This window comes from Dermochelys coriacea, chromosome 6 (assembly GCF_009764565.3).
Source record: "Dermochelys coriacea isolate rDerCor1 chromosome 6, rDerCor1.pri.v4, whole genome shotgun sequence".
Lineage (NCBI taxonomy): Eukaryota > Metazoa > Chordata > Testudines > Dermochelyidae > Dermochelys > Dermochelys coriacea.
This window is the reverse complement of record NC_050073.1, coordinates 30,960,089-30,986,403: the sequence shown is the minus strand read 5'-3', so window position 1 is coordinate 30,986,403 and position 26,315 is coordinate 30,960,089. Positions and strand designations below refer to the sequence as shown.

The 26,315-nt window shown below is 41.7% G+C and overlaps 1 protein-coding gene across 8 annotated transcripts in view; it reads left to right on the top strand.

The window, feature by feature from the left end:
• The window catches only part of IRAG1 (inositol 1,4,5-triphosphate receptor associated 1), a 137,666-nt gene that overhangs the window by 3,106 nt on the left and 108,245 nt on the right, over positions 1-26,315 (top strand). For all 8 annotated transcript variants that reach the window (XM_043517439.1, XM_043517436.1, XM_043517438.1 and 5 more), the window contains exons 2-4: positions 20,109-20,229; positions 24,648-24,798; positions 25,834-25,987. The gene's annotated coding sequence lies outside the window, so the exon portion shown is untranslated. The remainder of the gene's footprint in view (positions 1-20,108; positions 20,230-24,647; positions 24,799-25,833; positions 25,988-26,315) is intronic.

Here is a 26,315-nt window from a genome sequence, read left to right as displayed (position 1 = left end):
TGCAACCACTTTTCATCACTGCTCTCTGCCCACTCCTGGTTTCAGGCATGTGAGTAAGAAAGAGAACCTGCTGCAGTTCCAGGCAAGGGAAAGTACATCCATAGCCTTTTTGAGTGGGGGAGAGAGACTAGCAACCTGGTGGGCTGGCTGCCTCTTCCTGAGATTTGTGGGACAGAAAGAAAGAGGAATCTCACAGCTTTCTTCCCCTCTCCTGACCTTCAGGCCCTCTATGGGGATTGGCAATAAGGATCTCCTGCTGGTGCCTTCACTCCTGCTCCCTTGTGGAAGTGGATCTGAGAGAGACTATTTGAAAACTAGGTATCCGTGATGGGGGTTTATGAGTGGAGAGAGGTCCAGGACCAGTGATAGTGTGTGTTAATTATATTAATTATGCACATATGCATTTGATAAATTAAGGGGAACTATGATTATGAATGCAGAGTTTTGAAATATTGCCTGAGTTGCTTCCATTCGACAGTCTGCTCCTGAGAAGCAGGGTTCATTTCTGTGGAAGAAGGGAGGAGGATCTTGAGATTTGAAGAGAAGAGGACAATCCAGTTCAGGTGGGAATAGGTGTCTGTCAGGGAAAGGATATAACTGGCGGGCAGAGGTCTGACAGGATTTGGTTTGGTTAATCCAGGCCCACAAGTAGATAAAACCTCTTCCTGCAGTAGAGTGAAGCAGCCAGGATTCTTTCTCTACTGATTTATCTTGCACTTCTCCTGTGAAGTCTTTCCATTGTAGAATGAGATATTTTATAACTCCCAATTCCCAAAAAGATTGACATTTTATTTTAAAAAATAAAAATTGAAATGTAATAAGCTGAATAAAGCATGCCAGTATATGTGTCAGTGGGCCATTTTTTGCATTTCTCGGGGGAGGGGGGAGCGGGAGGGGGCTGTAGGCACAAGGTCCAAAGATTTTATACCTCACAATTCACCAGTAACATACAAATGCATGTCCTGTTGTGGCTTGTCAGTGCAGAAAGTTACATGGTAGAACCACATTACACAACATATTCATCCAAATTACATGCATACGAAATACTCATCCTGCAAATGAAGAGGGAATATGGTTTTTGACTGTTATCCTTGTGTCATAAAATCCAGTGGAGTCCATTCGGCCAGATCCTTGGTTTTCTTCTTCAGTTAATAGGAGTTTTGAGTAGTTACGTATCCAGCCATAAAGAGGCTGTCTTTCTTGGAGAATTCATTTAGTTAGTTTCATTGGTTGCAAAGCTTGCAGACTGAAATGTGTGTGTTGTACTTGCAGTGTGTTTTGTACTCCTGTGTCTAGGAGGACAAGAATGTATGCTTTGGGTTGGGCTTGTCATAAAAATAAAGTTGTTTGTGCTTATGTAATGATGCAAAGTGTTCTGCAATGCTGACATTATACATGGAGTCTGTGGCTCCAATCCTGTACTACTGAATTCAACAGCAAAACTGCTGTTGACTTCAATTGAGCAGCAGAAAGCCCTTAGTGAATACCACAAAGGAAGGTTATGACAGTACAGAGGAAATAAGAGTCTGAAATCTGTGAATTTGGCCAAGAACAAAGAGATTTTTCACCCATCTTGCTTTGTACCCTTGCACCAATGAATAGCAGGGTATGTAGAGTGGCATCTGTTTCAAATCTTAAAAAACAAACCCTGCAATGAAAAAGCAAACTGGTTCCCTTTTCTGAGTGTTCTAGCAGTTTCTTTTGACTTGTGATACAGGCTAACTGGGACAGTGGAGTGTACTCAGCAGGGTAGCGTAAAATGAGAGATATAAATTATTAACATTTCCTGTTTGGGAAATTTAGCAGGATATTTAGTAATGGTGAACTGTGCCCTAACTGCTGTACACAGAAATTAAAAATAAAATGTTCAACCATAACTCAAAGAAGAATTTGTGGAGGGGGAAGGGAAATATTTTCACAAAGTATAAAAATACACACACAGCCTTGACTTATTTGACAAGAGCTGAAGACATTTTAGCCACTGTACTGCTCTTATTTTTCTTTTTCAAGGATGAATGAATGTAGTTAAGTTCAGGACTCATGAAAATGGCATGATGTGGCTGGTTGCAGCTAAATCTAGTGGCAATAAGTATAGCTGGTGAAAATTATATTACTGCAGAAGGCCTGCACAAGGTCTATACAATGCTTAGGCCCCGTGTTATGGTTTTAACTGGGTCATAAGGCCTTTCTTGTGCAGATCCTCTGCACTAGGATAAATACTGTTCTTAATGGAAGCTTCTCCACATAGTAGCTCTACTAGTGCCCATCATCTTGACACTTCTGAATGGTGATTACATTTTAACAAACTCCCTGCAGATCTTGCTCTCTGGAATGATAGTTGTCATAATTGTTTTGCCTGCTGTTTTAGATGGAGGTAGATTTAAGTCTTACAAATAACAGTGGTCAATAAAGCAGAATGAGGAAAATGAAATAGTTGCAAATTTTGATTTGTCAAATGCTAATCCTTGGATATAGGGTACACTCCCTGCATGACATGCTGGGAGTTTTGGAACTTGTACTGTCTCAGTCACAGACCATAGATATTGTACCTATTTCCAGCAGTACTAAGTAAGCATGGCAACAAAAGAGTAATCATTGTGTGGTGGGAAGACTTACCGTGGACATAATGGGATGTATTATGTGAGTTGTACATATCACACCTCTGTGCTAAACTTTTGGGAACTTTTTGAATACAGCATTGCACTAAAATGTTCTTTTCTGAAATTCAGATACTGTACACCGAAGAGAAGGACTTGCTGAAATATTAAAAACCTTGCACTTGTAAGATGCTTTTGACATTTCCTGTTGAATTTGACTTTTTTTTAAAAGTCTTTTACATTTCCTGTTTAATGGATTTAGTATGGTGTTTGTCAGTAAAATGGCAAACATCAACGACCCCAGTCTATACAAGGCTGACATAAAATCATAACAGAAAGGTGAATAATACCATAGGATTTCTCAGGAAATCTGTAATTATGCGTCTTGATATTTCCCTGTGTTGGAATGGGTTCAGAAGTTGCATTATATTAAACTGCAGTATTTTTTTCACTGACCAGTTGCAAAAATGAGTGTCTGAGAACCTGAAAGAAAAATACCATACCAAAGATGAATAACTTTTTTTTTAATTGTAGAAGGGTAAATGATGATGAGATGCAGTTTGGTCCTTAAGATACAGTAGGGAAAATCTTGTAAATCAGTGTAGCTCCATTGAAATCAGTAGAGCTATGCCAATTGACATCAGCTAAGGGTCTGCTCCAGTGAATTTTCATTGCCACTGAGAAGGGAGGGTACAGCCACTTTCGCACCCACCTAACCCAAAAGATATTAAAGTAGTACCCCTTCTCTTACGAAAGAGGAAGACACTCCTACTGTTTCAAAACTAAATGTCAGAGTTGATAGAATTTCCTTCCTCTTTCTAAAATTCATTGTAGTTGGACCTTTAAGCTGAATAACTTTTGCTTTTATTAACAATATCTTGTTACTGTAACTATTAGCTATAGATACGGTACTCATCTACCCTGACTTTTAACTTCTGCTCCAATGATCCATAAAAATGTACAGAAAATCACAATGTGCACTAACAGTTTATATGCTTCAAAGGTTACACAAATATTTCATGCAGTTACAAGAGGTTTTTCCCCCCTGTAGGTTAGATACTGTACTATCATCTTTTTATATTTATCTGTGAGCATCTGCTAAGAAAATAAAAGAATATGCGACTTTGACAACCAAGGAAGTTCTATAAAAAGTCTGTTGCTATGTTTAAATGCCTACACACAGTTGCTATGGCAATAAAATTCTCAAAATGATGTAAGAATTGACACAGCTCATTGCCACTCCTTTCTGGGACAGGAAACTTGTTGGACTGAGGAGATGAAGGCAGTCAATGTATTAGGACAGAGCTCCCGTATATAGTTCAAGTGCCCTATGCTCCACTCTGGTAAGCAAAAGGCAGCCTAAACTCACAGACCCTAGCTGGGGAGGACACATGGAAGGGAATGTAGCATTCTCCTCTTTCCTGATTTAATGGAAACCCTTTTTCGGGATTTGTATTGGTAGGGAGGGGATGGAGATGTCAGCCATTCTCCAGAATTCCCCCTACCCCATGGAACAAAATATTGCAAGTCATTGCATACATTTTTACAGTAACCTGTGTGGGTTCCCTGTCTGCCCCAAACACTGTAACCATGCTATGAAAAGGTGGGAGGGAGGGAAGTGGGTGAAAGTAGTGAATGCCTCAAGGTCTGTGGGTTTGGGTGGGCTGATCTTCCAGCTGCTTCTGAGAAGGGCAGTAAATCCTATTTCTCATGGGAGAATTAGGAGGAATTTTCATGATGCATGAGGAATTAAACATGCAAATCCTAAGAGTTTTATACCAGGGAACTGTGATGAAATGCTTGGTGTAGAATTGTCAGCTCTGTAGGACTTGCTCCTGTTTCTTCCATTGAGCAACATATTAGATGAAAGTAAGTCAGAGAGAGTCAGGACAAGCTTTATCTATCTGGGAGCAGTATGCAAAGTATTGCATAAGTGTTCAGTGACTGTCATCACCCTCCACTGTGTCTCTTACTTGACCACTAATGATGATTCTTCAAAGACCACTCTAGAGTACCAGATTATATCCCAATATGTGCTGTTTAGCTAAAGTGTGGTGTCCAAAGTCTGCAGCACACAGATACATTAAAGGACAAAGATAAATTTGAGTAACGTACCTTTTGATGAAGTACAGTTGAGAGATATGGTAATAAGAATGCATCAGAGTTGGCAATCTGTGTTCTTAAAGTTGCCAAGTACTGAACAAGAATACTTCTATTCAAGATTCAATCTACTGATTAGCCTCCTGATAAAATTGATCTTGTAGGTGCTACAGTATTCTCTGGCTTATGGGCAAACACAGATCTGTTGTATTTATTTAGATAGACTATATGGGTCCAAAGAGTCATGACCTTAACTGTCCAGCATTAAACAAGGTTCAGTGTTTGGTTCATGAAGACCTTAGCTTGCTTAGCACTGTGGCAAACACACCATTAAAAATCCTTTTAACCTTGTATTAAAGATACAGAAAAGAAGGAAAAACAGTTTAAGCATTTGAAATGTATTAAGTAAGGATTTCATTTTAGCATCGCCCCTTGCTCCCCTTCCCTTTAGCTGGAGAGAGTTTTTAGAAGGAAAACCCCCTTATTTGACACTCTCTCTTTTAGGTGATGTTAAAGATGGTAATTGTCCTTTTTGTGGGGAGAAAAGAAGCTAGTTCAAATGGCTTGGAGTTGTTGTTAAAGTCCATTCCTCCCACTGCTTGAAAAACAAAGGCACAGCACACAGTCTTATCAGCCATGCCAAGACATGGCAAACTTGTACCAGCATCAGGCTGGTTAAGGTATTGCAATTGACTGCTTCTCTGGTCACAGGCTTACAGCAGTATTGCAAAATATATAGTCCTAGGCCTTATCTACACTGGCAAGTTTCTGTGCACTAAAGCAGCTTTCTGCGCTGTAACTCCTGAGGTGTACACACTGCCAAGCCACTTCGTGTGCAGAAACTGCGCAGTTACAGCACTGCTTATTTAAAAAAAACAAAAAAACAAAAAACCAAAAACCAACACCCTACCCAACGAGAGGCATAGAGTTTTCTGTGCTGGGGGTACAGCGCTGCGGTGCCAGTGTAGACACCCTGGTCAATTACAGCGCTATGATTGGCCTCCGGGAGGTGTACCACAATGCCTGTTTTCGCCTCTCTGTTCATCGGTTTGAACTCTACTGCCCTGATGTCAAGTGACCAACAGTCATCCCCACCCCATACATTTTGAAAGTCCCCTTCCTGTTTGCTCGGTGATGCTTGCAGTGGTCTCATCACATCTTTCCAGGTGACCATGCCTGCTCCACACACCAGGCGATCCCCCGCTTGGAGCAGTGCCAAGCTGCTGGACCTCATCGGCATTTGGGGAAAGGAAGCTGTCCAGTCCAAGCTGCACTCCAGCCATAGGAATTACGATACCAATGGACAGATTTCACAATGCGTAACAGAAAGGGGCCATGACCGGGACACGCTTCAGTGCAGGGTCAAAGTGAAGGAGCTGTGGAACGCCTACCAAAGGTGAGGGAGGCAAACAGCTGCTCCAGTGCTGTGCCCACGAGCTGCCAGCTCAATGAAGAGGTGCCAGCTCTACAAAGAGCTGGACGCAATACTCGGCAATGACCCCACCTCCACTGCGAAGGCCACTATGGATACTTTGGTGGCTTGCGTGCCAGTCAAGAGTGAACCGAACCAGAAGGAGGAAATCTTGGGGAAGTGGGGTACCCAGAGGCCGAGGATGACTCGGAGGTCAGAGATACATGCAGCCAGGAGCTCTTTTCTACCCTGGAGAAGGCTATCCAGTCACAGATGTCGGATCTTGGCAAAGTGCAAACAGGAGAGGAGGCCCCTGGTAAGTGGCTTTGATTTTTGGGAATTGCTGAAGCAAGATGTTGTGGGCAGGAGGGTTACAGAAAGCAGGCTTGGGTACCCACTGCACTGTACTCCAAAGGAGAAGGTTGGATATGATACCTGGACATACACAAATCTTTAACCATCCCGGGACCCCACCTTTTCCCTTCTCCCATCCCCCTCAGTGCTGATGTATTTTTTTGTTTGTTTGTCTCTCTCCTCCAGTTGTTGTTTTTTAATAAAAGAATTGTGTTGGTTTGAAAGCAATCTTTATTCCATTAATTGAAAGCAAACAGAGCCCTGCAAAGCAACAGACAAATTTCTTACACCTTTATAGTGCATCATCTGCACCAATCGCAATCACCTCCTAGCATTACAAGCACAGCAACAAATATTAGTGGCTTTCAGCTTCAAATTGCTACCTCTTGGCATCCCTGGTCCTTATGGCCCCACACTGTGCACCTCTAATAGCCCTAGTCTCTGGCTGTTCAAATTCAGCCTCCAGACAGTGAGCCTCAGTGGTCCAGCCCTGAGTGAAGCTTTCACCCATTCCTTCACAAATATTACGGAGCGTACAGCACGCGACTATAAGCATAGGAATATTGTCATTGGCCAGGTCCAGCCTCCATATAGGCAGTGCCAGTGTGCCTTTAAATGGGCAAAAGCACACTCAACAGCCATTCTGCAGTTGCTCAGCCTGTGGTTGAACTGCTCATTGCTGCTGTCAAGGTGTCCCATGTACGGCTTCATAAACCTAGCATTAAGGGGTAGGCGGGGTCTCCCAGGATCACAATGGGCATCTCACTGTAGGGGAAGTTGATCTTCTGCTCTGGGAAGAAAGTCCCTGCTTGCAGCTTCCCGAACAGGCCAGTGTTCTGAAAGATGCGTGCATCATGTACCTTTCCAGACCAGCCTGTGTTAATGTCTGTGAAACACCCATGGTGATCCACAAGCACCTGGAGAACCATTGAGAAATACCCTTTCCAATTAATGTACTTGATGGCTAGGAGATCTGGTGCCAAAATGGAATATGCATGCCATCTATCCCCACTCTGCAGTTAGGGAAGCCTAGTTTTGTGCAAAGCCATCCACAATGTCATGCACGTTGCTCAGAGTTAGTCTTTCGGAGCAGGATGCAATTAATGGCCCTGCACACTTCTGTCAACACAAGTCCAATGGTCAACTTGCACTCCAAACTGGTTAGTGACTAATCAGTAGCAGTCTGGAGTAGCCAGCTTCCACAGTGCAATTGCTACGCGTTTCTCCAATGACAGGGCAGCTCTCATTCTCGTGTCTTTGCGCTGCAGGGCTGGGGTGAACTCATCACACAGTCCCATGAATGTGGCTTTACTCATCCGAAAGTTCTGCAGCTACTGCTCATCATCCCAGACATGCATGACGATGTGATCCCACCATTCAGTGCTTGTTTCCCAAGTCCAGAAATTGGCGTTCCACTGTGGTCAGCATCTCCGAGAATGCCACAAGCAATCTTCTGTCATAGCTACTACGCGTGGCAAGATCAATGTCGCACTCCTCTTGCCTTTGTAGTTTAAGGAATAACTCCACTGCCACTCGTGACGTTGGTGAGAGCAAGCAGCATATTGGTCAACCGTGCGGGATCCATTCCTGCAGACCTAAGAGGCACAGCACTCAATACACAAACCGTTGAAAGATGGCACCAAATGCGGATGGAAGCACAGGGGTTGCTGGGATGCAAAGCAATGCATCACAGGGCTTTGGGACAGGATCCAGAATGCCCTGCAACCCCCTCCGCCTTCCCACAATTCATAGCGGCAGAAGAGGAAGAGATGCTCAGTGGGATAGCTGCCCAGAGTGCACTGCTCCGGATACTGCTGCAAGTGCCGCAAGTGTGAACACGCTATTGCGCAGGCAGCTGACAGTGTGAACACACAACCACTGTTTCCCTTCAGTGCTCTCTGAGTAGTGCTGTAACTCTGCCAGGTTTTACATACCCTTAGTTGACTAGGCCAGATTCTTACATGACAAAAAAAAAAGTGTGATATGAGAGAAGAAATAAGGTGGGGAAGGAAAAGAACACACAAAGAAGAGGATGTGAGTGTGAGTGAGAGAGAGTGTGTCACATCCCAGGTGGTGGCTGGGATTCATCCAGAGCTGGTAGAGGTGGTGATGTCCTCTGGGTCCTCTTTCTGGCCCAGTCTAACCAAGACCTCTTTTAGGATTAGGAAGAAGAAGGTCTGGGATCCCAGGAGACTAGGCGGAGGGGTGGTATGCCAGCCATGATGGTGATGTTTGCTCAGTAGCCAGATTTTCTCCCCAAAGTTTTTTTTTGTTTTTTGTTTGTTTGTTTTTTTTAATAAGGACCTGAAAAGGGAGTGGTGGGTGGAATAACCCATCCCCTCATTATTTTGTCCACCAATGAGGCCTGATTTCCAACACACCAATTTTAGTTTCTTGTATTCTGGTTTCATGCTTTTGTTGTTTACCAAGAGTGATCTTAACACAGTCCTTGAATTATATCATTAGGCCTTTTTGATTAGACTAAAAAGCCTTTCTGTCCCACTTTTTGAGCCTTTTCCCATCAACATTTGTTCTTAGAGATTATTGTGATATCTTACGAACTTCCACTTTTTACAGTTGAGCTCACCATTAGGACCCAATTATTACAATGCATTTAGTATCTAGTAGTAACTGTAACAAATCTATATATGTACATTTGGAGCACTTAGCAAAATTGATATAAGGCAAGCCTGAACCTACCTAATGCTTATATATTTTCTCAAAATGGGAGTTTTAAAATAATATGGATAAAAAGTAGGTACTCTGGCATCCTTACTTATGTCTGTAATTTAGAGATACTCTGTAATTAGTATAATTAAGTACTCAGTCTGTTATGTAGTAAACTGTGAACTTCCCTAGTATTTGTTGGCTACCTGTAGAGTCATAGAGTTTAAGGCCAGAAGGGACCACCAGATATCTAATTTGACGTTCTGCATATTGCAGGCAACCAACACCTCCCAGAACCTTCATGCTAAACCCAACAACTGAAATTAGACCAAAGTATTACAGCCCACAGGAGACTAGACAATTATCTTTTGCAGGGACAGACTAGGATGGACTGAGGAGGCCCGGTGCCTGGGCCCCAGTAATGGCAGGGAAATGATTAAATTGAGAAATTAACATGTAACTTCATTACTACGTGATGTGGGCCAAGTTATGTGGGCATGAAAACAAAATCTTCTTACACTTTGCATGGATTTCTTGATTACTTTCCTTCTGAACCTGAAATTCTTTTGTTTTGCAGGACTTGATCACTATCATGCAAATAGCCTTATTTTTAAATATTGGATAACAGGGCTGGATTTTGATCAAACAGAACTCTTGGATGAGCTAGAATTTGATGCCCCTCATAATAATAAATTTGTGATAAATGTTTAAAATTTTCCTTTGGTGTTCTCCAGTTTCCAACCGTAGGGGAAGCTGGCCAGCTTACACATCCCCTCAGACTGGCCTTTAGATTTAGCATGTATCTCTTCCATGTTTAATAAATGGCACTCATCAACCTGGATTTCTTAGCATGCAACTAGATGCTGATCCAGTATGTGGTTCATGGAGGAAGCAAACTGAAAAGAGAGCAGAGAATAGGGAAAGTGGTTTGAAACTAGTGGTTTGAAATAAGTTAAGGCCATGTCTATGCTACAAACTTTGGCTGACACAAGTTACATCAACATAAAAGCTGCCACAGTTAGTATATAGCTCATACACATGTATATTTGGCTTTTTGCGTCAGTGCTGCACGCACTCACCAAGAGTGCTTTTTTCAATGCACAGAGTGTGGTACACTATGGGAAGTTATCCCAGTGTGCAACTCACCACCATTCAGCTCATTATCTTTTGCCAACTTTTGATGATGCAAGGTGGAACAGAAATGAGTCATGCAAGGGTGCTAAGACTCAAGTTCCCATCATACAACTTCTCCATCCAATAATGTCATTCATATCCCATAATTTTCACACCTTTTTTTTAAAAAAAACAAAACAAAAAACCCCATGAACCTGAATGGCGCTCCTCGCTGTCCACAATCTCTGACAGAAGCTTGGAATGTGCACAGCTCTGCGTTATTGTCACAAGTGTTGCAAACACGGGGTGTACAATCCTTTGGTATTTGCAGAGCAGCAAGAAGAACCTAATTGGCGGGGAACATGACAAATTCATGGAGGATCAATTGCTGTGGGACATAGCGAAAACCAATTCAAGGTTGTTGGTGGCATTCACAGAGCAGCTGCAGATAGTGGAGCACCGCTTCTGGGCCCGAGAAACAAACACTGTAATGTAATGTGGGGTTGGGATGATGAGCAGTGACTGCAGAATGTTCAGATGCAAAAGGCCATGTTCCTGGATCTATGTGCTGAGCTCACCCCCACCCTCCAGCCTTGGGACACCAGAATGAGAGCTGCACTGACCATGGAGAAGCAAGTGGCAATCACACTGTGTAAACTTGCAATGCTGGTTTGCTAACAGTCCATGGCTAATCATTTTGGAGCTGGAAGATCCACTGTGGGGGCTGTTGTCATGCAAGTGTGCTAGGGTGACCAGATATCCTGATTTTTATAGGGATAGTCCCAATTTTGAGGGCTTTTTCTTATATAGGCACCTTTTACTGCCCCACCCCCATCCTGATATTTTATACTTACTATCTGATCACCCTACAGTGTGCAGAGCCATTGATTAGTCTTCTGCCGTGCAGGACTATGGCTCTTGGCAATGGGCAGGACATAGTGGATGGATTTGCAGCAGTGGGGATCCAGAACTGCAGTGGAGCAATAGATGGCAAGCATATCCCTATTTTGGTAGCAGCCCACTGTGCCCCAGAGTACATCAGCAGATAGGGCTACTTTTCTATTGTTGTTATGCATGCATTGGTAGATCACTGAGGATAGTTCACTAACATCAGTCTTGGCTGGTCAGGGAAGGTATATGACACGTGCATATTTTAGAACACAGGACTGTTCAGAAAGTTACAAACAGAGACTTTCTTTCCCACCCAGTAGATTTACCATTGGCAATGTTGAAATGCCACTGGTGATCCTGGGGGATCCAAGCCTCTTGCTCCCCTGGCTCATCAAACTGTAGACCAGCCTCTCTGAGAGCACCAAGGAAAGATTCAACTACCAGCATAGCAGGTGGCAGAATGACAGTTCAATGTGTTATTGGTATACTGAAGAGACACTGGTGTTTACTCAGATGATTGGATCTCAGTGGGAAAAATATCCCAATGGTTATAGCTGCCTGCCATGTCCTGCATAATATTGATGAGACAACTTGGGAAATGTTACTGCTGAGGTAGAGAGCAGTCATGAAGCGGCTGTCTGCCAAGTTTGAACAACCAGACACAAGGGCTATTAGAAGAGCTCAGTGTGGAGCTACACAGCTGAGGGATAGCTTGAAAGTCACTTTAACAGTGTGCCCCAGTAGTGCATTGTGCTGGAGGGTGGCCATGCACCCTGGCCATGCACTTTTGAGGTCTGTTAGGAACTCCATGGGGCTTGCTGTACATCTATGAATATAACACTGTCAATGTGCCTATTAATTGTGTGATGCTTGTTGTACATTGATGATGATGATTACACTGTCACTGACCCTTTGAGTTCTGTCACACTGCACAATAACAAGTGGGTGCTTTCAGTACCTCTAGGCATTCTGCAGTGTATGCTGGGAACTAATAAAGATGAATAGAATTTTGAATAACAAGACCAGTCCAAAATATCTGTGCAATTTAAAAGCAAATACATAAAAAAACCTCTAATAAATTAATGGAACAGATCTTAACATGTTCACTTTGGCTACACATACAGTAACTGTGGCTTCCTCAGGTCACTGTATCTGAAGCTGTGATTGTCCTTAGCGTCTCCTTCTCTGAAGTGGCAGGAGTAGTGCAGCAGTCCTTGGTGCCATGGGGAATATTGAGGCAGGGTGTGGGGAGGTGCTATACTGGAGTTCTCCATGATTGCAAAGGAAGGCTAGGAATTGTTGAACCTGTAGGTCCCCAAGAATCTACAGGATCTGTGTTTGTTGCTGGAGAAGCCCCATTTTGTCCTGGGGCATCTCCCTCTCCTTTTCCTGCTGGGACTTCTGAGGCTTTTTTCTGTCAGCTCTTTTCCTTTTCCAAACAGCTTGAAATATTCACCCTCCAGACTCTCTGCTTGCAGTCTGAGGCAGCATTGGTTTGCAGAGTCTCATGGAACGTGTCATCCCGAGTCGTCCTCTTTTTTTTTTCTCCTTATCTGACTTCCACATGTGTGGAGGGGGAAACCCTCAAAGCTACAACAGCAGCAGCTTTAGATAGAACACACAGAGGTACCATTGTCAGCATAGTCCTAACAGAAAGCAAACGTTAAGGTTCAGAACTCCCTTTCCTTGCCCCCTCTGAAGTGTTAAACAAGACGTGACTATTGACACCTGCTTCAGAGTGCTAGTGCACGGCACCACTCTCAGCATCAGCCACAGTGAATACAACCCACCAGAAATGAGGAAAATGAGGAGGGAATAGCTCGGTTGTGTAAAACTGTGAATATAGGACCATGGCACTGAAGATCGGCACTATTTTCATAGATTCATAGATACTAAGGTCAGAAGGGATCATTCTGATCATCTAGTCCGACCTCCTGAACAACGCAGGCCACAGAATCTCACCCACCCACTCCTACGAAAAACCTCACCTATGTCTGAGCTATTGAAGTCCTCAAATCGTGGTTTAAAGACTTCAAGGAGCAGAGAATCCTCCATCAAATGACCCGTGCCCCATGCTACAGAGGAAGGCGAAACACCTTCAGGGCCTCTTCCAATCTGCCCTGGAGGAAAATTCCTTCTCGACCCCAAATACGGCAAACAGCTAAACCCTGAGCATATGGGCAAGATTCACCAGCCAGATACTACAGAAAATTCTTTCCTGGGTAACTCAGATCCCATCCATCTAATATCCCATCTCAGGGGATTAGGCCTATTTACCCTGAATATTTAAAGATCAATTACTTACCAAAATCCCATTATCCCATCATACCATCTCCTCCATAAACTTATCAAGTAGAATCTTAAAGCCAGATAGATCTTTTGCCCCCACTGCTTCCCTTGGAAGGCTATTCCAAAACTTCACTCCTCTGATGGTTAAAAACCTTCATCTAATTTCAAGTCTAAACTTCCTGGTGGCCAGTTAATACCCATTTGTTCTTGTGTCCACATTGGTGCTGAGCTTAAATAATTCCTCTCCCTCTCCTGTATTTATCCCTCTGATATATTTATAGAGAGCAATCATATCTCCCCTCAACCTTCTTTTAGTTAGGCTAAACAAGCCAAGCTCCTTAAGTCTCCTTTCATAAGACAAGTTTTCCATTCCTCAGATCATCCTAGTAGCCCTTCTCTGTACCTGCTCCAGTTTGAATTCATCCTTTTTAAACATGGGAGACCAGAACTGCACACAGTATTCTAGGTGAGGTCTCACCAGTGCCTTGTATAATGGTACTAAAACCTCCTTATCCCTACTGGAAATGCCTCTCCTGATGCATCCCAAAACCGCATTAGCTTTTTTCACAGCCATATCACACTGGCAGCTCATAGTCATCCTATGATCAACCAATACTCCAAGGTCCTTCTCCTCTTCCATTACTTCTAATTGATGCGTCCCCAACTTATAACTAAAATTCTTGTTATTAATCCCTAAATGCATAACCTTACACTTCTCACTATTAAATTTCATCCTATTACTATTACTCCAGTTTACAAGGTCATCCAGATCCTCCTGTATAATATCCTGATCCTTCTCTGAATTGGCAATACCTCCCAGCTTTGTATCATCTGCAAACTTTATTAGCACACTCCCACTTTTTGTGCCAAGGTCAGTAATAAAAAGATTAAATAAGATTGGTCCCAAAACTGATCCCTGAGGAGCTCCACTGGTAACCTCCCTCCAGCCTGAGAGTTCGCCTTTCAATAGGACCCGTTGCAGTCTCCCCTTTAACCAATTCCTTATCCACCTTTTGATGTTCATATTGATCCCCATCTTCTCTAATTTAACTAATAATTCCCCATGTGGCACGGTATCAAACGCCTTACTGAAATCCAGGTAAATTAGATCCACTGTGTTTCCTTTATCTAAAAAATCTGTTACTTTCTCAAAGAAGGAGATCAGGTTGGTTTGGCACGATCTACCTTTTGTAAAACCATGTTGTATTTTGTCCCATTTACCATTGACTTCAATGTCCTTAACTAATTTCTCCTTCAAAATTTTTTCCAGGACCTTGCATACAACAGATGTTAAACTAACTGGCCTGTAGTTACCCGGATCACTTTTTTTCCTTTCTTAAAAATAGGAACTATATTAGCAATTCTCCAATCATTCAGTACAATTCCTGAGTTTACAGATTCATTAAAAATTCTTGCTAATGGGCTTGCAATTTCAGGTGCCAATTCCTTTAATATTCTTGGATGAAGATTATCTGGACCCCCCGATTTTAGTCCCATTAAGCTGTTTGAGTTTCGCTTCTACCTCAGATATGGTAATATCTACCTCCATATCCTCATTCCCATTTGTCATGCTACCATTATCCCTAAGATCCTCTTTAGCCTTATTAAAGACTGAGGCAAAGTATTTGTTTAGATATTGGGCCATGCCTAGATTATCCGTATCCACCTCTCCATCCTAAGTGTTTAGTGGCCCCACTTCTTCTTTCTTAGTTTTCTTCTTATTTATATGGCTATAGAACCTTTTACTATTGGTTTTAATTCCTTTTGCAAGGTCCAACTCTACTTGACTTTTAGCCTGTCTCACTTTATCCCTACACGTTCTGATCTCAATAAGGTAGCTTTCCTTGCTGATCCCTCCCATCTTCCACTCCCTGTATGCTTTCTGCTTCTTCTTAATCACCTCTCTAAGATGCTTGCTCATCCAGCTTGGTCTACAACTCCTGCCTATGAATTTTTTCCCCTTTCTTGGGATACAGGCTTCCGATAGCTTCTGCAGCTTTGATTTAAAGTAATCCCAGACCTCCTCTACCTTTAGATCCATAAGTTCTTCAGTCCAATCCACTTCCCTAACTAATTTCCTTAATTTTTGAAAGTCAGCCCTTTTGAAATAAAAAAATCTAGTTGCAGATTTATTTTTGTTAATCCTTCCGTTCAGTTTGAACTGAATTAGCTCATGATCACTTGAGCCAAGATTATCCCCTTACAACCATTTCTTCTATGAGGTCCTCGCTACTCACCAATATTAAATCTAAAATGGCATCCCCTCTAGTCCGTTCAGCAACTACTTGATGAAGGAATCCATCAGCTATCGCATCTAGAAAAATCTGAGCCCTATTATTATTACTAGCACTGGTCCTCCAGTCTATATCTGGGAAGTTAAAGTCTCCCATGATCACGCAGTTTTCATTAGTATTTATTTTATTAAAAACATTAAAAAGGGCTCTATCCATATCCAAAGTAGATCCCAGAGGTCTATAGCACACCCCAAGCACTATCGTAGGAGAGGCTCTACTAGTTATCTTCCCCAATGTAATTTTTGCCCAGACGGACTCTGTCTTATCCATTGCATCACTTCTTATTTCTTTACATTCTATCTCATCATTGATATACAATGCTACTCCACCCCCTTTACCTTTGTTTCTGTCTTTCCTAAACAGCACATACCCTTCAATACCTGTAGTCCAGTCATGACTACTATTCCACCATGTTTCTGTTATCCCTATAATATCTGGTTTCACTTCCTTCACCAGTAGCTCTAGATCCTCCATTTTGTTACCTAGGCTCCTCGCATTGGTGTATAAACATCTTAATTTTTGCTGTTTGGCCTCGCTCACATTTTGTACCCTATTAGGCACAATCATTTTACAACCAGTATAACCTATTAGACTAGTATCCACACCGCCCTCGCTCCTTATATACATTCTCCTACCCACGGCTGTATCCTTTCTTACTTCGTCTTCTTCCCTCTCAATGCTAAAATCTGGTGTGGAGATTACCTGGACATCTCCCAACCATCTCCCCCAAATTCCTAGTTTAAACTCTCTTTATCAGTTGTGCCAGCCTCCATCCTAGAATTCTATTTCCTTCCCTACTCAGATGAAGTCCATCCCGAGAGAACTGTCCTTTGTCCATGAATGCTTCCCAGTGGCCATACATCCCAAAGCCCTCCTTATAGCACCACTGCCTAAGCCATCTGTTGACAGTCATAATCTTGTCACACCTTTGTTGCCCTTCTCTAGGAACAGGCAGGATCCCGCTAAAGATCACCTGAGCCTCCATTTCCTTAAGCGTCTTCCCCAGCCTAGCATAGTCTCCCTTAATACTTTCCAGCGAGAATCTAGTTGTATCATTTGTTCCCACATGAAGGATAATTAGGGGATTCTTTCCCGCTCCCTTTAGGATCCTTTTCAACCTCAGGTCTACATCCCGTATCTTAGCACCTGGAAGACAGCACACCCTTCTATTCTCTAGATCAGCTCTAGTTACAGGCCTGTCTGTTCTTCTCAATAAAGAGTCCCCGATCACATAGACCTGCCTTTTCCTGGTGACAGTGCTATTCTTCAGTCTCTTTCCCCTGTTCCCTCTGGCTGCAAGTTCTTTCCATTCCTATTTTCCTTTATAATCCTCTTCAACCCATCCTGTATCCTTCTGGGGCCCATATTTGGTGTAATGTGACTCTTCCCCTTTTCCTATAGGACTAGCCTCTCTTCTCCTCTTCCTTGCCCTTCCACCTTCAGCAACTACCTGCTGAGCCCCTTCTTCATTTTCCAACTCTGCAAACCTGTTCCTAAGCTCTATTTCTTCTTCACTAGCCTGTCTTTTCCTCTGCCTGGTTCTTTTAGTCACATGCTTCCACTGACCACTTTCCTCACCCAGTCTCCCCTCAAAATTCACCAGCCTTGCTTCCATCTGCAAGTCTGAGCTATTCCCTTCAGATACCTCATGTCTTTGCTCCATCATCTGCTCAAACCCCTTCCTAAACTCAACCAGACTTTCCACCTCATCTCCAGTCCTCGGATCTTTTCCTCCATCAGCTCTATCAGACGGCATTTCATGCAGAAAAAACTCTTACCAAGTCACCCCTCCAGGATCATGTACATACCACAGCTTCCACATCCAGTCATCCTCATTGTGTTTTCCACTACAGGAGTCACTCCTACAGCTGCCTCTGTATCTGTCATAGCCTTCCCACCTACGTCCTGTTAATCTGGGAAACACAAGCCACACCAAAAAGACCACCCCTCACAGCAAAAACAAATTTTCCATGAGCGTTGGTGATTTTAGCTGATATCTCACTCCTGATGGTAACAAAGACACAGAGCACAGCTGCTGCTGGTGTCCCAAAGCCACCTAGTCCATATGCAACCACTCTATTTACTGCACTGGTGCCTGCTGAAGTCATCACGGACTGCCATGGGAAAGTGTCCTACCACGGAGGAAGAAATAAGGCTGCCATCAATAGAAATCTTCAGGAAAGGATTGCAGAGTACCTCAAAGGGATATCCCTTTGTACATAAACTATCTGTTCCACATCCCCTGCCTAATGCAACAGGGGAGTGAAAAGCAGTGTACCCGGGGTATGTGGGGTAGAGGTGGCAAAGTAGGGCATGCCGCTCTTTTTTTTGTAAAAGTGGCAAGTCTGTGGCTTGGCACCACATCGACTGTTGACTTCTGTGGCCTTCTGGTAGGCCTGCCACAATTCCTTCACTTTCATGTGGCACTGCTGCTGATTCCTGTCATACCTCTTCTCTCGCTTCCTCTGTGCAATCTGCTCATAAATGTCCATGTTTCTGCAGCTGATCTATAGTTGTGCCTGCACAGCCTCTTCTCCCCACATGCCTAGGAGATCTAAGATCTCCTGTCTATTGCATGCCAGAGTGTGTCTGAAGCATGTTGCCAGCAAGATTGGTTGGGCAGTTGCACACAACAGTGGACAGCTGCTAGGTGTGCTCACCAAGCTGTGCAATCAGGAAAAGATATTTTAAAAATCCATGGGGTTCCAATCTCCATGACCCTGGGAATTGGAATTTGCGAATGTGACCAGAGCAGTTAGTGTCAGGCATTGTGGGACAGCTGCTGGAGGACTGTTAGGGTTGATATGAGTAATGCAGTCTGTACACTTATATAGTGTTGCCATTAATATGTCGAACATGGCTCAATGCTATTCAGCGAGTTGATGTTGCTGCCTTGCTGCAAACGGGGTGCTTACACCAGTGGGAGACAATTTTAGGTGTAAGCACCTGCACATCTATGTTGACGCAAAGTGGCTTACATCAACCTAACTTTGTAGTGTAGACCAGGACTAAGAAGGGTACTTTGTAAATATGACTTAAAAAAAAATCCTGAAAAACCTCTACACAGTGGTTACAAATATCTAGTTTTGCTTATGTCTTGATCTTATGCTTTCCATAAGAATTAGCCATACATTTCTTCCCTACCCTTATTTTTTCTAATGTAGAGATATTCGTTATGTTCGGTTTCCGACTTGCATTATACATTCAATTTGTTCTCTTTTGAAAAGCAATGTAAACTCCCTGGAAATGTGTGAGACATACCTGGTTTATGAAAGTTTCCACTGATGACTTTCGAGTGAGTTCATACTAGGCAAGTTATAATAATGGTGATAAGAAAAGCAGGAGAGCGGGGGGGTGGGAGGGAACCTTTTGTAGTGATAATCAAGGTGGGCCATTTCCAGCAGTTGACAAGAACGTCTGAAGAACAGTGTCCATTTATCTACCAATGTGATATATGCCATCATGTGCCAGCAATGCCCCTCTGCCATGTACATTGGTCAAACTGGACAGTCTCTCTGTAAAAGAATAAATGGACATAAATCAGACGTCAAGAATTATAACATTCAAAAACCAATCGGAGAACACTTCAATCTCTTTGGTCACTCAATTATAGATCTAAAAGTTGCAATTCTTCAACAAAAAAACTTCAAAAACAGACTCCAACGAGAGACTGCTGAATTGGAAATAATTTGCAAACTGGATACAATTAACTTAGGCTTGAATAGAGACTGGGAGTGGATGGGTCATTACACAAACTAAAACTATTTCCCTGTTTATTTCCCCCCCCCCCCACCCCCACTGTTCCTCAGACGTTCTTGTCAACTGCTGGAAATGGCCCACTTTGATTATCACTACAAAAGGTTTCTTCCCCCCCCCGCTCTCCTGCTGGTAATAGCTCTCCTTAAGTGATCATTCTGGTTACAGTGTGTATGGTAACACCCATTGTTTCATGTTCTCTATGTATATAAATCTCCCCTCTGTATTTTCCACTGAATGCATCCGATGAAGTGAGCTGTAGCTCACGAAAGCTTATGCTCAAATAAATGTGTTAGTCTCTAAGGTGCCACAAGTACTCCTTTTCTTTTTGAGCTCTGGGTGGCTCAAAAGCTTCTCTCTCTCTCACCAACAGAAGTTGATCCAATAAAAGATATTACCTCACCCACCTTGCCTTTCTAATATTCTGGGACTGCTATGGCTACAACCACACTGCATAGAGCATGATCTTTTTCAGTATGTTTTTAAATAGTACAATACATATTATTATCTTACTTTTGGAGAGAGTGATGGATGTTACTTGATCATTTTGAGAGCCTCCAAATAAAGCTAGGCAACATCCTACTTTTTGAAAAACCTTCAAGTTTACTATTAAGATTTTTTTTTCTCTTATAACAGGAGGGTCCTGCTTACTGTGTTCAATCCAAAAGCCCATTGCCATTTCATTATCCCTTCTTCACCTACAATACTGGGCATTATCCTGACCATGACAGTTCCAGACTTCAGACTCCACTGTTAGGTAATGGAAATATCAGTTTACTTTATATTTTTATTGCTTTTCAACCTTACCTTTGCTCATTTCTTGGGCTGGGCTATGACGATGTTTCATTTGGGGTCTGATCCTAAAATTATTGTACACACAACACTCAGCTGGAGTTTTAACATCTTTTTGTTTTCTTAAGCATATAGGCTATTTGTTAGCACTTATAAAGTAGCTTCTCTCTTATAAAAAGGTAGAGGAGCTGCTGGTTTTTTTACTTACTGTAAGTAAATTAATTATAGGATGGACAAATCTATTGCTAAGACTACAACTGTGATAAATTATAATGGAGCACTAGTAAAACAAAATTATTTGAAGACAGTTTCGGCTTTCAGATGCACTCACATGAATGGCTTCTGTTGCAGCCAGTGGGACTGGCTTATATTTGGCCCTTGAAGTCTGAGCTAGATGTGGTAAGTAACTAGTTAATTTAATTGGGCCAGGTGAGGAAGACTTTGACTCAAGTAACTAGTGGTCCAGAGCCAAATTCTGCCATTAGTTGTCCAAGTACAGCTCCTATTAATTTGTCCCTTAATATTAATTAATTAATTAATTAATTAACTTCTGCTTTGAAAATGTCTGCTGATTTGCAGTCAAATACCTATTGAGATTGGGGTACATGAGGAATGCAGGTTTGTGTTGAGAATTTGCCAGGAAGCACCAGATGCCATTTTTCTAGTGCAACTGAACAAAATCATTGTATGATTACCAATCTGTCCTGTCTCATTAAATAAATAGCTGCTAAATGTTCTGCCTGAAAGAGTGAGTGAGTATGATAAATTTAACCCTAAGTGCTTGCAAGGACCATTTCTACTTGAAACAAGTATCCTATCAAGAGTCTTAAATCCATGGTAGCAAAAGGTTTGGTTTTTTTTAAATAGTTTAAATTATATGTTGTAACTAATATTTTTGCATATTCTGAAATTCTTTAATGGGTCAGCTATTTTAAACTCTCCCAGAATAGTTGTAGATTGCAGCACAGTGGAGAAAACAGCCAAACTCTGAACATATTAGCACTGAACTGTTCTCCCCAGGCCCTGCAACACACAATTCTAGTGTTTCCTGTGGCATTTGTGCTCTGAAACATTAATGTTAATGGCTGAATTTTAAAAGCATTGCACAGACATTTATAAAGACAATTCAACAATTTGTGACAACACCTTTGCATAACACCCTCACTACCACTTTGAAAATACAAACCTTCCATTCGCTGCCTAAGAAATATTAAAACCTTATGAACCAAATTCTGCCCTCAGTTACATCCATGTAGCCTCACTAAAGTAACTGAGACAAAGTTGCTGCTGGTGTGAGTGTACACAACTGTATTGACTACAAATAGTTCTGCAACAGCTGATGCCTGTGGTGAATTTGGTTTGGTGAGACTGTGTGAGTATAAATGAGGGATGACTTTGGCCCTCTAAAGGAGGGGTGGGCAAACTTGCGGGAGGCGGATCAGGGCAAGGGCAGGGGCATGGGCACGGGTCAGGGGGGTGAGGGTTCTGGCTGGGGGTGCAGGCTCTGGGGTAGGGCTGGGGATGAGGGTTTGGAGTTCAGGAGGGAGCTCCAGGCTGGGATCAAGGAGTTCAGAGGGCGGGAGGGGAATCAGGGCTGGGGCAGGGGGTTGGCCACAGGAGGGAGTCAGGGATGCAGGCTCCAGGTGGCGCTTAACTGAAGCAGCTCCAGGAAGCAGCGGCATGTTCCTGCTCTGGCTCCTACATTTAGGGGCAGTCAGGGGGCTGTGCACATTGCCCGTCCCCAGGTGCCTCCCCTGCAGCTCCCGTTGGCTGGGAGACCCCAGACTCCGCTCCCCAGTGGGAGCTTGAGGGTTGGGTTGAATTGGCTGGCAGGTTGGATGTGGCCCACAGGCCTTAATTTGCCCACCCTTGCTCTAAAGTCATCCCAATGAGATTGTTTAGGATACCTTCACTCAAATTCTTGATGCCTCCCTGTTGCAAAAATGAAGGCGAAAATGTAATCCTTAATACTTAAACCAGTTACGTTATGCAAAGGTGTGTATTGTCTTTGAATATTCATGAGACCGTACAGCACACTTTTCCATTAAAGTTGTCAGTTGTAATTTAAAATGAGCTTTTTAATGGCTACTTCTTTTTTGGCTCATCTCAACACAAAAGCGTTGCCATGCACACCTAGAATACAAAGTACTCTTGTTCTCAGTGCTGGCAATGGAAGAATGCAGTGCTACTCAGATTTAGCAAATGCAAAACTGACTTGATATGGTAAGAATTTTAGTGTCCCAGTCTTTTGTTTATTAACCCAATATGTTTCTGGCTTCTCTAATTGAGGGTTGAAGTCATTTTTCTTTGAATTAATTGACTATAAAGAATTTGGAGGAAACTTTATAGTCAGAGCTAGCTTTTAAATTAAAATATTTCCTGCAATAAAAAGAAAAAATAGTATATTCACTAAATTACTTTATCCTTTTTATATTATAAAGTAAGCTTTTCTGTTTAAGAGAAAAACAGAAAAAACACTAGAGCCAAAAACTCTTTAAAATGAATTTGCATGTTGCCATTAAATGCCACGGCAACTAAAACAAACATTGTTCTATTTAGGAAACCTTTTTTTAAAAAAATTGTGTTGAATGTGTTTGAGATTTTTTCCCCAACAAAATTAGTAAGTGTCCTTCATGCATGGAGATCCAGCTACTCTGTAATGTGTGGCAATTATAATCAGATGGGCTAAAAAGCGGTGTTTTTATATATTATAGGTATGGTTAGTAGGACCACCTATTAAGGTTGCCCTACATTTCCCTTTATAAGACCTAATTTTCAGTTGCTTATAATTTTATTAGACTGTAATTGTTTAGCTGAAATTCCAGTTCATTCCAGTTGATCCTTCGGGGGAAAAAAGTCAAAAAGAAAAGAGAAGATTGGGAGGAAGGTTGTCTAATGGGTGGAGCAAAGGGATGAGAAAAATGGGATCTGTTTTTTATCGTCCCCTCAGCACTAATTAACAGTGACCTAACTCAAGTCAATTTATGCCTATTTTTTTTCCTGAAGTTTCTACTGATTTGGGGTAAGTTAGTTTTTGGTTGCTCAACTTAATTCACCTAGGACATGACTTTCAAAGGTTCTAAGTGAGCACTCACAGTTCACAGTGACTAGAGTTTTTTTTCTGGAGTTGTAGTTGCCTCGATCTCTCAAAATCAGTTGCTAGGTGTTTGACATTTCCAAAATCAGAGACCACTTTTGAAAATGTAGGCCTTTATTTCTTTGTGCCTCAATTTGCATCTGAAAAACAGCGATAATAAGTAATATGTGTGGTTTCAATGTTTAACATTTGCAGAGTGCTTTGAGAACTTTGAATGAAAGGAACAATAAAACTAAAACTGGTGTTGGGAGATGTCCCCACTCAGTTTGTTCAAACAAACTCTCACGTAGAGAAAGTTTTCACTCAGTAAGGTTTTCAGGATTTTACCAACTGTTATTTACTTAATAGCTGATAGGTATATAGTTTATGATGATAGCTTACAGTAAACACCTTTTTTTTTTTTTTAAGATGACTTACAACAAGAAAAAATAGGGCTTTTTTTCTGCTTCTCCTTTCCCTTGGAAATATTGGGAATGTAAATTGTGGTGCTCCCTGGTTTTGCTAGCGACATTAGTGAGAAGTCTCAGATGAGTATTAGGAGCTTTACCGATCCATAAATGAATGGGTTAAGGAGGGCTGAACATTTTAACAAAGACAGCTTTTCTGCCAATTGTTTAATCTGATGTTTTGAGATAAATAGGTGGTAAAACCAAACAAAACCCAAATGTTTTAAGGAGTTCTAAATCAAAATAATTTCCCTTCTCAGTTTATCAGGTTTCACTGGCATGATGGTATCTCTAGTGTCATCATAATACTATTTCTTATGTTGACCATAATGGGGCTTGCACCAATTTAACTAAATTGGTAGAGAAAATAATTTAAATTGGTGCAATCCCCCATGGCATTGAAGCAGTTATACCAATACAAAGGAATGGTATGGTAAATTTAGAGTTTTCCAGGGGTGGGGAAAGGGATTGACAAGAACTGAATTTCTGAAATTAAAGACAACAAAAATAATAAATAGCTTAATATTTTTCAAGTCCTTTTCTGCCTTTTTTATACATCATAAAGAAGCAAAATAAAATAAAAATAAATAAAAAAATAAACAAGGGCACAAACACATTGTTGTTCCTTTGATGTATCACCTTGAAAGAGTCACTGTTCTTCACTTCAGGAACTTCAAGTTACGGACTCAAATTGAATTTTGTTTCTACTTTAGTAAATGGTAGTGGATATATTTTTCATTATGGTTTTAATCTTGATTTTAAAAAAGCATTTACAAAATGACATGAAATAATCTTAATTCCAAAGCTTTTTATGATCAAATATTGTGTTTTGAATCACAGAAGCTTTGAATTTAGAATGTATTTGGACTCAAGAAAGATGCCAGCAAACATTTTGTAACACACTCTTCCATCAAAGACAAGGATCAGAAGAAAATCTTTTAAATAAGAAAAGGCATGCCTATAAAACAGAGCATGGGAATAATCATAAAAGGTAGAGTGAACCTATTTTAGTTGTCATTTATGATGAACCTGTAAATACAATTATGATTTGTAAAGTCAAAAGTTGAAACTATTTCCCAGCAAAATTTTTATTACACAGGACTATTCCTAAAACTGTTTAACAGTAAAGCCAAAAAAGGAAAAAGCTTTCATTAGAGCATTGTTCAATGTAACCAATAATTCTGATTAAACCAATTGCTAACATAGGGCCAAATTCTGCCTTCAGATATTCACTCACAACTCTTATTTGGGAACCTTTCAAAGGAATGTATGTACAAATTAAGTTCTTGGGGCAAATACTTGTTTGTTCACCCACCTAACATCACATCAGAAATGCTACATTTATATCTGCTTATGCTAGCAGGCCAGACAGTAGACATCATATGCCTGGGGCTCTGTGCATCCTGCATGCCATGGAGTGTCTCTCTGCACCACAACAGCAGGGGCAGACATGGGTATGAACAGTAAATTTTCCTACCAAACTAACTCCTCATTGTGTGTCCACTACTCCACTTTCCACATGGTAAAGGTCCTGAACCACACGTAGGAACTGAGGATTCTTTCCCTCTGCCTTTCTGTGCTTCAGTGCCTCGTTACAGATATTGGGCTGTACCCTGAAAAAGTAGCTTGAGATCCTTGGGGGGGGGGGGGAACAGACTCTCTAGAAGTGCAAAGTATTTATTTTAATATGGAAACAAGAGTACTTGGAAAAGGTGTGGAAAATAATTTGCATCTCCAGAAAATCTGACCATTTTTCATTAAAATTGTTTTGCAGAAAAGGAGAATAAATTCCAGCTGTTTGCCAATGTAGTACCACAATTGGCATCATAAAATCACTGCTGCCTAATAGCCTAGGCTTGTTTTCAGTTTTAAAACCAACGGGCCAAAGCCCTTACTCAAGGAAAGTTCCCATTGACGTCTATGAGTGAGAACTTTGGCCTAAATTTTCAAAAGTAACTAGTTAGAGTATCTGTTTTTGGTTGCCCCACTTGTGACACCTTAAAAGAGTATGATTTTTTTTCTCCAGAAATTGAATGCACAACACTTTCTGAGCAGCTGGACAATGTCAGCACAGCTCCAGGCTGTCTTTGTTGAAGAGAGATTCATGAAGGAGTTGTTCTGATTCCACAGTAACAGGGCCCATATAAATACCTGAATAGTAGAGGAAGACCCTCCATAAGGTCAGAACTTCCTTTCTCAATAGATCCCTAGTATTCACAGGATTTGATAGCCGTGGACTTTACTTCCTCTGTCCTGTCCAACAGTCTTTGCAGTGGCAAAATAGAATATGACCATGAGATTACTATGGCCCTTTGTCCACTCAACTGATTAAGAAATTACTATGGCACAGAGAGCTATAGAATGTTCAGTACATCTATGCAAAACTTTTCTACAACAGATTATAATCCTCTAATGGTTTGTTTAGGGGAAAAGGAATTCCGGGGACCCCAGAGGTTCAAAATCTCAGATTGTCATTTAGCATGGATAGTATGATTTTCTGCAGGAAAT